This window comes from Carcharhinus amblyrhynchos, unplaced genomic scaffold, assembly GCF_965287045.1.
Source record: "Carcharhinus amblyrhynchos unplaced genomic scaffold, sCarAmb.v2.hapA chromosome_1255, whole genome shotgun sequence".
Taxonomy (NCBI): Eukaryota; Metazoa; Chordata; class Chondrichthyes; order Carcharhiniformes; family Carcharhinidae; genus Carcharhinus; species Carcharhinus amblyrhynchos.
In genome coordinates, this window is record NW_027650995.1 from 409 (window position 1) to 11,719 (window position 11,311).

General features: G+C 57.0%; 1 long non-coding RNA gene across 2 annotated transcripts; it reads right to left on the minus strand.

Moving 5' to 3' along the window:
* Positions 1–239: 239 nt before the first annotated feature.
* Positions 240–10,876, minus strand: LOC145340660 (uncharacterized). Of its 2 annotated transcripts, XR_013886273.1 has the most exons (4): positions 10,703–10,876; positions 8,464–8,568; positions 4,389–4,592; positions 240–263 (listed from the first exon to the last, which is right to left on the minus strand). It is a non-coding gene; the product is annotated as an uncharacterized LOC145340660 (long non-coding RNA). The 2 variants fall into 2 exon arrangements; XR_013886274.1 differs by lacking the exon at positions 8,464–8,568.
* Between the last annotated feature and the right edge of the window lie 435 nt (positions 10,877–11,311).

Sequence of the window (11,311 nt, forward strand, 5' to 3'; positions counted from 1 at the left end):
CTTAATCCCAGATATTTTTTATTGAATTCAAATTCCACCATCTGCCGTGGGTGGGATTCGAACCCGGGTCCCCTCAGAATTAATTTCTGGATTAATACTACTAGGCCTTTGCCTCCTGTGGACGCAGCAAGGTTCACGACACACACACACACATAGGATAGAGAGAAGCATTCTTTCAGCCGGGTGTTAGTTGGCACAGGGGCACAAGACTGGCATCAGGTGGGCGACCAGGTACTCACCAGGGTCAAGACCAGTCAACAAACCTGCAAATCAAGGACATCTGTGTCAAACGTCAAGCGTCTGCCCATTGCCAACACCCTTCGCTAACCCTCACGCCCCTTTCAAACCAACCAGCACTGACCTTCCCTCTTGTGCCCAGGGTGCCAACCGGACTGGAGGCATCAGAACATCAGAAATAGGAGCAGGAGTAGGCCATCTAGCCCTTCGAGCCTGCCCCGCCATTCAATAAGATCATGGCTGATCTGAAGTGGATCAGTTCCACATTCCCGCCCTCTCCCCATAACCTTTAATTCCCTTGTCTATCAGAAACCTATCTACCCGTGACTTAGATATATTTAGCGAGGCAGCCTCCACCACTTCAACGGGCAGAGAATTCCAGAGATTCACCACCCTTTGAGTGAAGAAGTTCCTCCTCAACTCCGTTCTAAACCGCCTCCCCTTTATCTTGAGGCTGTGCCCCCTAGTCCTACTGTCCTTTCTGAGCGGGAAGAGTCTCTCCACCTCTATCCTATCCATCCCATTCATCATCTTATACGTCTCCATAAGATCCCCCCTCATCCTTCTAAACTCCAACGAGTACAGATTCAGTCTATTTAGTCTCTCCTCATAGCTCAACCCCCTCAACTCCGGTATCAGCCTAGTAAACCTCCTCTGCACTCCCTCCAAGGCCAATATATCCTTGCGTAAGTGCGGCGACCAAAACTGCACACAGTACTCCAGCTGCGGCCTCACCAATGCCCTATACAGCTGCAGCAAGACCTCCCTACTTTTATATTCAATCCCCCTCGCTATAAAGGCCAGCATCCCATTCGCCTTCTTGACCACCTGCTGTACCTGCAGGCTGGGTTTTTGCGACTCGTGCACAAGGACCCCCAGGTCCCTCTGCACCGTAGCATGCTGCAGCTTTTCGCTGTTTAAATAGTAATCCCTCCTACTATTCCTGCCAAAGTGGATAACCTCACACTTGCCAACATTGTACTCCATCTGCCAGGTCCTCACCCACTCGCTCAGCCTATCCAGATCCCTCTGCATGGATGGCACAGCGGGTTGGCACTGCTGCCTCACAGCGCCAAGGACCCGGGTTCGATTCTCGGGTCACTGTCTCTCACGGTGCACCATGTATTTTGGTCTCTTTACTTGAGAAAGGATATACTGGCACTGGAGGGGGTGCAGAGGAGATTCACTAGGTTGATTCCGGAGTTGAGAGGGTTGGTTTATGAGGAGAGACCGAGTGGACTGGGGCTATACTCACTGGAATTCAGAAGAACGAGGGGAGATCTTATAGAAACGTACAAGATTATGAAGGGAATGGATAAGATAGAAGCAGGGAAGTTGTATCCACTGGGGGGTGAAACTAGAACTGGGGGAATGGCCTCAAAATAAGGGGGAGCAGATTTAGGACTGAGTTGAGGAGGAACCTCTTCACCCAAAGGGTTGTGAATCTGTGGAATTCCCTGCCCAGTTGAGGCTCCCTCACTGAATGTTTTTAAGGCAAGGGTAGATAGATTTTTGAACAGTAAAGGAATTAAGGGGAGCGGGCGGGTAAGTGGAGCTGAGTCCACGAGAAGATCAGCCGTGATCTTATTGAATGGGGGAGCAGGGCTCGAGGGACCGAATGGCCCACTCCTGCTCCTAGTTCTTACATTCTTATGTGTCTGCGTGAGTTTCCTCCGGGTGCTCCGGTTCTTCCTACAGTCTAAAAGATGTGTAGGTTAGGGTGGATTGGCCATGCTAAATTGTCCCTTAGCGTCCAAAGATGTGTAGGTTAGGGTGGATTGGCCATGCTAAATTGTCCCTTAGTGTCCAAAGATGTGTAGGTTAGGTGGATTGGCCGTGCTAAATTGTCCCTTAGTGTCCAAAGATGTGTAGGTTAGGGTGGATTGGCCATGCTAAATTGTCCCTTAGTGTCCAAAGATGTGTAGGTTAGGTGGATTGGCCATGCTAAATTGTCCCTTAGTGTCCAAAGATGCGTAGGTTAGGGTGGATTGGCCATGCTAAATTGTCCCTTAGTGTCCAAAGATGTGTAGGTTAGGGTGGATTGGCCATGCTAAATTGCCCCTTAGCGTCCAAAGATGCGTAGGTTAGGGTGGATTGGCCATGCTAAATTGCCCCGTAGTGTCCAAAGATGTGTAGGTTAGGGTGGATTGGCCGTGCTAAATTGCCCCGTAGTGTCCAAAGATGTGCAGGTTAGGGTGGATTGGCCATGCTAAATTGCCCCGTAGTGTCCAAAGATGTGCAGGTTAGGTGGATTGGCCATGCTAAATTGTCCCTTAGTGTCCAAAGGTGTCTTTCGGACTGTGGGAGGAAACCGGAGCACCCGGAGGAAACCCACGCAGACATGGGGAGAACGCGCAGACTCCGCACGGACAGCGACCCGAGGCCGGGAATCGAACCCGGCTCCCTGGCGCTGTGGTGCAGCAGAGCTAACCCACTTTGCCGCCACTCTCATGACACAGTGGGGGTGGAGGTCTTGTGTGTAGAGTGGGGGCGAACTGCGAACCTCAAAACTGTGCCATCTGTGCCCACAAGGAGGTGCCACTCGCACACCGGGCAGAACATGGCGAACTCATCCACCGCCACCAACCACCCCCCCCACCCCACCTGCCAACCATGTTCGGAACTGCCCTCCCTATCCCACCCCCCCCAAGACTCTTCCCCCCAACTCCCCCAATCTTCTTCTGACCACATTGGGAGACTTTTGTTATAGTCCAGGGCCATTCATGTTTCTATTCTTGAATATTTACCTTGGATGAGGGGGCCATTTAACTTGCGGCCCCCTCTCATTGGGCGCTACCACTGTGATGAGCCAATCAGCACTCCAGCTCACCTCCAGTGACCCCTGCTGGCCGCTCCCAGCCATTGCAAGGGTAAAGAATTCTTTCCCCCTCTCAAGTTTCGCCCACCCCCCCCAACCCCCCCCACTTCCTCCCCATTGGGCTTCCCGCCATGATGGGCGGGGGGGGGGGGGGGCGCCACCGGGAGGGCCGGGTACATCCCCTCTGACCTTCGACCCCCTGGGGCCCATGACCCCTCCAATCCCGCACTCCTGCGAGGCGAGGCCTTGCGTTGACTCAGAGCCTCCCCGTTGCCTCTCTAAGGAGCACAGGAGGTTTTCGGGGGGGGGGGGGGGGTGGGGGGCATTCAGCCCATCGTGTCAGTGCTATCCCTTTGAGAGAGCTCCCCAATTCGAATAACCAACTCCAGTTGGGCTCGATCTCAAATCGACGCTTTAGAAAACCCTTTTAGGGAAGGAAGTCTGCCGTCCTTCCCCTGGTGTGGGCCTACATGTGACTCCAAACCCTCGTTGCGTCTTGGCGTCCCTCAGAAACGGGCCCTGGTCGGATTCTGAGAGAAGGTCCACACACCCTTTTATGAAGAGATTTGGAGCCTTCCCAGAACCACCGCCACCCTGGGAACGTCTCCGAGATGCCTCTCGTGAACCCCAGGACTTATCTCGGTCGCTCCCTTGGTAGCTGGAGACTGGGATAGGACTCGGAGGGGATGGGGTTTGCGGGGAAGAAAACGAGAATCCAATTCCCACCGGAATGTTTCATTGCTGTCCCCTCCGGTTGGAGGTTTGGGAGTCTCTCCCCGGAACCCTTCACCCTTGGATTGACAGCGTTCCGTCTCCATGACCCTTGAACCTGGTGGCCAACCCCAAATGGGGCTGTGACCCAAGATTGGCATGGGTCGTGTCCCAATGACCTGCCAACCTTCACCCTCGACTGACATGATTCAACCTCAAATGACCCATGACCCTAGTTTGACATAGTTGACTCTCAATGACCTGTGACCCTTGACCCTGGATTGACATTGTTCGACCGCAATGACCTTTGACCTGGGTTGACATTGGTCACAACCCAAAGGAGCTGCAACCCTGGATCGAGGCCAGTGACCTGCGACCTTTGAGCCCAGATGGGTGTTGTTTGAACCCAATGTCTGCGACCCTTGACCTGGGCTTGACCCTGCCCTGCCCCCAACCGGCCGAACCAGTGACCCCGGGCTCCGGTTTGACTTTGGAGGCCCCGCCCCACCCCCCACGGAGCCGCGCCCCTTGAACCCAAATGGGCGCCGGATGCCCTTAACGGCCTAGAACACCCCCCACACCCCGAACCCGGGAGGGACCCTCGAGGGGGGCCGGCACTCACCAAAGATGCCAAATCCGACACCAACCAGAAGCAGGGCCACCAGGAGACACTTGTTCAAGGTGATGCCCCCATTGTCGTCCTCGCCTGCGGCGGCCGGGGGCACCCTCAGCGCGGGCGTGACCCGCGGCCCGTCCGGGAGCTGGCGTTTGCGGAGGCCGGAACCCTCGTCCTGGAGGCTCCCGATCTCCTCGACATCCCTCAGCACTGCGGGGTCAAAAACAGAGAGACATCTTCATTCGCACAGCGCCTTTCACTCCCCTCCCTGACAGGCTGACAGCCAACGAAGGCCTTCCTCCATTGGGCGTCAGGCCCTTCTTGTGATGGGGGACGTACACAGCAAGATCCCACAAATGGCAACAAAACGAGATCGCGTGTTTAGTTGCAGTCACGCGGGTTCAGGGATTAATGCTTGGCCCCAGGACATGGGGGGGGGGGGGAGGGGGATCTCCCTCGCCTCCCTCACCCCCTCCTCCTTCACCTCTCCCCACCCCTCCCCAAACTCTTCCTTCACTAGCCCCTCCCCACAGTGCGGCGCTCCCTCAGCACCGACCCTCCCGCAGTGCGGCGCTCCCTCAGCACCGACCCTCCCGCAGTGCGGCGCTCCCTCGGCACCGACCCTCCCCACAGTGCGGCGCTCCCTCAGCACCGACCCTCCCGCAGTGCGGCGCTCCCTCAGCACCGACCCTCCCACAGTGCGGCGCTCCCTCAGCACCGACCCTCCCACAGTGCGGCGCTCCCTCAGCACCGACCCTCCCCACAGTGCGGCGCTCCCTCAGCACCGACCCTCCCCGCAGTGCGGCGCTCCCTCGGCACCGACCCTCCCACAGTGCGGCGCTCCCTCGGCACCGACCCTCCCACAGTGCGGCGCTCCCTCGGCACTGACCCTCCCACAGTGCGGCGCTCCCTCGGCACCGACCCTCCCACAGTGCGGCGCTCCCTCGGCACCGACCCTCCCACAGTGCGGCGCTCCCTCGGCACCGACCCTCCCACAGTGCGGCGCTCCCTCGGCACCGACCCTCCCACAGTGCGGCGCTCCCTCGGCACCGACCCTCCCACAGTGCGGCGCTCCCTCGGCACCGACCCTCCCACAGTGCGGCGCTCCCTCAGCACCGACCCTCCCACAGTGCGGCGCTCCCTCGGCACCGACCCTCCCACAGTGCGGCGCTCCCTCGGCACCGACCCTCCCACAGTGCGGCGCTCCCTCAGCACCGACCCTCCCACAGTGCGGCGCTCCCTCAGCACCGACCCTCCCACAGTGCGGCGCTCCCTCGGCACCGACCCTCCCCACAGAGAGATACACAGAGAGAATCAAAGCCAATATTTTCATATATTTCCCAGTTAGTGAACCCCTTATTCTGTTCTTATTCATTCGATATCAACTTGCCCACAACAGAGAACTGGCACAACCCTCAGTACCCACTCACTCTAGAGCTGGAACTAGGGGGGAGGGAACTGACTCAAGTGTAGGCTTACGTTAACACTGCAATGAAGTTACTGTGAAAATCCCCCAGTCGCCACACTCCTGTTAGGGTTACACTGAGGGAGGATTTAGCACCGTAACCAGCACAGTCTCTGGGAGGAAACCGGAGCACCCGGAGGAAACCCACGCAGACACGGGGAGAACATGCAGACTCCGCACAGACAGTGACCCGGGCCGGGGATCGAACCCGGGGTCCCTGGCGCTGGGGAAGCAGCCGTGCTAACCCGCTGTGCCACCCCTACACCCACAACACCATGCAAACACAGCCTCTCCCAGGACCCCGCTGCCACCATGTTGCATACGGTCCCCGAGACCGCAGATACACGACGCAGCAGCTAGAGGGAGACAGGGAGCTGCCGGGGGGGGGTCGGAAATCACCCACCAGGCTTTGCTCCCTCGAGTGCGGGAGATTGAAGGAGGGGCATCAAATCGGGGGGGGGGGGTGGTTTTGAGGCGATTGAATGGTTCAATAGGGCCAATGGAAAGAAACAGGCTCCTCTGGTTTGGGGGACACAGGGTGGGGGGTGGGGGTGAGAGTCCAGAACAATGAAGGGGGGGGTGGAGGATGAGGAGGGGGGCGGAGGATGAGGAGGGGGGCTCTGTCAGGGCGGAGGAACACTTAAAGTTTTGTTTATTAGTGTCACTAGTTGGCTTACATTAACACCGCAATGAAGTTACTGTGAAAACTCCTCTTCGGGGACACTAAGGGACAATTTAGCATGGCCAATCCACCCTAACCTACACATCTTTGGACACTAAGGGGCAATTTAGCATGGCCAATCCACCTAACCTACACATCTTTGGACACTAAGGGACAATTTAGCATGGCCAATCCACCCTAATCTACACATCTTTGGACACTAAGGGACAATTTAGCATGGCCAATCCACCCTAACCTACACATCTTTGGACACTAAGGGACAATTTAGCATGGCCAATCCACCCTAACCTACACATCTTTGGACACTAAGGGACAATTTAGCATGGCCAATCCACCCTAACCTACACATCTTTGGTCACTAATGAGCAATTTAGCACGGCCAATCCACCCTAACCTGCACATCTTTGGACTGTGGGAGGAAACCGGAGCACCCGGTGGAAACCCACGCAGACACGGGGAGAATGTGCAGACTCCACAGAGACAGTGACCCCAGCCGGGAATCAAACTCAGGTCCCTGGCGCCGTGAGGCAGCAGCGCTAACCCGCTGTGCCACCCCAGGGAGAGATCTGAAGGGGTACTTGCTCACACAGAGGGGAAGCTGGAACCTTTTCCCCCACCATGTCAGGGCTTGTGTGGGGGATGGGGGGGGGTGGGTAGACGTGTCTCGGGGTGACGGGGATCCAGGTTAAGATGGAGATGAGCGGTGATGTGGGTGGAGGGGTGGGACAGGCTCAGAATGGCCTCCTCCTGTAGACAGCTGCAGCTACACTCCAAGAAAGCAAGGCCCAGCTCCCTCCAATCCCTTACTCATCACTCAGACATCTACAGACACGTCTGTCTACACGTCTCAGTACACGCGGAGTTATTCTGTACTGAGGCGTGGACACAGATGGGGCTGGACACCATTGGGAACTGTCCCCAAATTTGTACAAAGTTGGGTGGGAGGGTGAGCTGTGAGGAGGATACAGAGATGCTGCAGTGTGATTTGGACAGGCTGAGTGTGTGGGCATGTCCATGGCAGGTGCAGTATAATGTGGATCAATGTGAGGTTACCCACTTTGGTAGCAACAATAGGAAGGCAGATTATTACAGGAATGGGTGTAAATTGCGAGAGGCGGATACTCAGCGAGACCTTGGAGTCCTCGAGCATCAGTCGCTGAAAGTAAGCGCGCAGGTACAGCAGGCAGTAAAGAAGGCAGATGGTATGTTCATAGCGAGAGGATTTGAGTTTAGGGATAGGGATGTTTTGCTGCCATTGTACAGGGCGTTGGTGAGGCCACACCTGGAGTATTGTGTGCAGTCTTGGTCTCCTTATTTGAGGAACGATGTTCCTTGCTATAGAGGGAGTACAGCGAGGGTTTCCCAGGCTGATTCCTGGGATGGCAGGTCTGTCATATGAGGAGAGGCTGAGTGGGTTAGGATTATATTCACTGGAGTTTAGAAGAGGGAGAGGGGATCTGATAGAAACTTATAAAATTCTAACAGGGTTAGATTCAGAAAGAATGTTCCCAATGGTGGGGGAAGTCCAGAACTGGGGTGGGGGGGGGTCAGAGTTTGAGGATAAGGGGTAAACCTTTTAGGGACTGAGGGGACGGGAAATTTCTTCACCCAGAGGGTGGGGAATGTGTGGAATTCACTCCCACAGAAAGTAGTTGAGGCCAAAACGTTGTGTGATTTGGAGAAGGAATTAGATATTGTTCTGGGGGCTAAAGGGATTGAGGGGTATGGTGGGGAAGGGGGGGGATCAGGATATTGAATTTGATGATCAAAATGAATGGCGGAGGAGCCTGGGAGGGCCAAATGGCCTCCTCCTGCGTCCAGTTTCGATGTGGGACTCCAGTCGACAAGCTATTTGGCCCCAGGAGGGATCGCAGCTCCCTGCCCCACCCGCTCCCTCCTCCCCCCATCTCCAAACACATGCACCGTGCTGGCACCTGGCGGAGGGGGACCACCACCAATTATCGCTCGCAGTCGCTCTCCCCAGCTCTCCCCGCGCTTAACTTCCAGAACCTTCTCCACCTCGATTGCACAGGAACCCGCTACGGGCACAAGGTGTGGAGACAGAGAGAGAGAGACAGAGAGAGAGAATTAGTTCAACCTCCCCACAGTGCGGCGCTCCCTCGGCACCGACCCTCCCCACAGTGCGGCGCTCCCTCGGCACCGACCCTCCCCACAGTGCGGCGCTCCCTCAGCACCGACCCTCCCCACAGTGCGGCGCTCCCTCGGCACCGACCCTCCCCACAGTGCGGCGCTCCCTCGGCACCAACCCTCCCACAGTGCGGCGCTCCCTCAGCACCGACCCTCCCGCAGTGCGGCGCTCCCTCAGCACCGACCCTCCCGCAGTGCGGCGCTCCCTCAGCACCGACCCTCCCACAGTGCGGCGCTCCCTCAGCACCGACCCTCCCACAGTGCGGCGCTCCCTCAGCACCGACCCTCCCACAGTGCGGCGCTCCCTCAGCACCGACCCTCCCGCAGTGCAGCGCTCCCTCAGCACCGACCCTCCCGCAGTGCGGCGCTCCCTCAGCACCGACCCTCCCACAGTGCGGCGCTCCCTCGGCACCGACCCTCCCACAGTGCGGCGCTCCCTCGGCACCGACCCTCCCACAGTGCGGCGCTCCCTCGGCACCGACCCTCCCCACAGTGCGGCGCTCCCTTGGCACCGACCCTCCCGCAGTGCGGCGCTCCCTCGGCACCGACCCTCCCGCAGTGCGGCGCTCCCTCGGCACCGACCCTCCCCACAGTGCGGCGCTCCCTCGGCACCGACCCTCCCACAGTGCGGCGCTCCCTCGGCACCGACCCTCCCCGCAGTGCGGCGCTCCCTCAGCACCGACCCTCCCACAGCGCGGCACTCCCTCAGCACCGACCCTCCCACAGTGCGGCGCTCCCTCAGCACTCTCCCGCTGTCTCTCTCTCTCTCCTTTAAGATGCTCTTAAACCTCCCCTCTGTTACCAAGCCTGTCTGCTTGTCCCTAATACCTCTCCGTGCGTCTCGGGGTGGGGTAAATTTTGTCTGTCTGGGGTTCTGGTGTGGTTTCCTGTGCCAGAGGCGCCATACCAATGCAGGATGTACTAACCTCCACACCGTCGCAGCTTCAGCCTGCCACGTATAACCTATCCATCGCTCCTGTTGTGTTCCGGTCTGCAACAGGGGGAAGTGAAGACTGCTCCCTGGCTAATTCCCTGCAGGATGTTAAACTGTGCACTTTCCCAAACAGCAGGGAATGAGGAGGCAGCCGGAGTGGGGGGGGGAAACAGGATGGAAACAGGCCCTTCAGCCCAACTTGCCCATGCTACCCCTTTCTTTTTAAACCCCTAAGCTGGTCCCAGTTGCCCGCATTTGCCCTCTACACCCATCTTACCCATGTAACTGTCTAAACGCTTTTTAAAAGATAAAATTGTACCCACCTCTACTACTGCCTCTGGCAGCTCGTTCCAGACACTCACCACCCTCTGTGTGAAGAAACTGCCCCTCTGGACCCTCTCCCCTCTCACCTTAAACCTCTGCCCTCTAGTTTTAGACTCCCCTAACTTTGGGAAAAGATATTGACTATCTAGCTGATCTGTGCCCCTCATTATTTTGTAGACCTCTATAAGATCACCCCTCAGCCTCCTACACTCCAGAGAAAAACGTCCCAGTCTATCCAGCCCCTCCTTATAACTCAATCCATCAAGTCCCGGTAGCATCCTAGTAAATCTTTTCTGCGCTCTTTCTAGTTTAATAATATCCTTTCTATAATAGGGTGACCAGAACCGTACACAGTATTCCAAGTGTGGCCTTACCAATGTCTTGTACAACTTCAACAAGATGTCCCAACTCCTGTATTCAATGTTCTGACAGATGAAACCAAGCATGCCGAATGCCTCCTTCACCACTCTGTCCACCTGTGACTCCACTTTCAAGGAGCTATGAACCTGTACCCCGAGATCTCTTTGTTCTGTAACTCTCTCCCCCAATGCCCTGCCATCAACTCCATGAGTCTATGGGGACACTACGAGTGCGCACCGGGTTCCAGACCAGACCGCGAAACGTTCCCGGTTCCGGAGGTGGGGGGGGTGCGATTGGAACCTCGAGGCTCTGTCCCTCCTCACCGGGCTAGTCGGGATGAGGTGGGGGGTCACGAGTGTCTATGTAAGGGGCAAATTGTGGTGGGCAATGCCACACAGGTACCACACCTGGTCCAGCGCCACTCACAGGCAGACCCCGAGAAGTGTCGCCCGCACCCTCGATCTCCTCTGCGGGCAGCCCCGGGGTCTGGGTGTCGTCCGTACCAGCTGTTTGCCTGGGGAGGGTAAAACTCTCATCAGCACGATGCGATCTGTTGTCACCAATCCCATCAGCGAGGGGGGGGTCCTGTAAAATATATCCAAATTATCCCAGGACACGTACAGCACGGGGTTAGATACAGAGTAAAGCTCCCTCTACACTGTCCCCCCCATCAAACACTCCCAGGACAGGTACAGCACGGGGTTAGATACAGAGTAAAGCTCCCTCTACACTGTCCCCCCCATCAAACACTCCCAGGACAGGTACAGCACGGGGTTAGATACAGAGTAAAGCTCCCTCTACACTGTCCCCCCATCAAACACTCCCAGGACAGGTACAGCACGGGGTTAGATACAGAGTAAAGCTCCCTCTACACTGTCCCCCCATCAAACACTCCCAGGACAGGGACAGCACGGGGTTAGATACAGAGTAAAGCTCCCTCTACACTGTCCCCCCCATCAAACACTCTCAGGACAGGTACAGCACGGGGTTAGATACAGAGTAAAGCTCCCTCTACA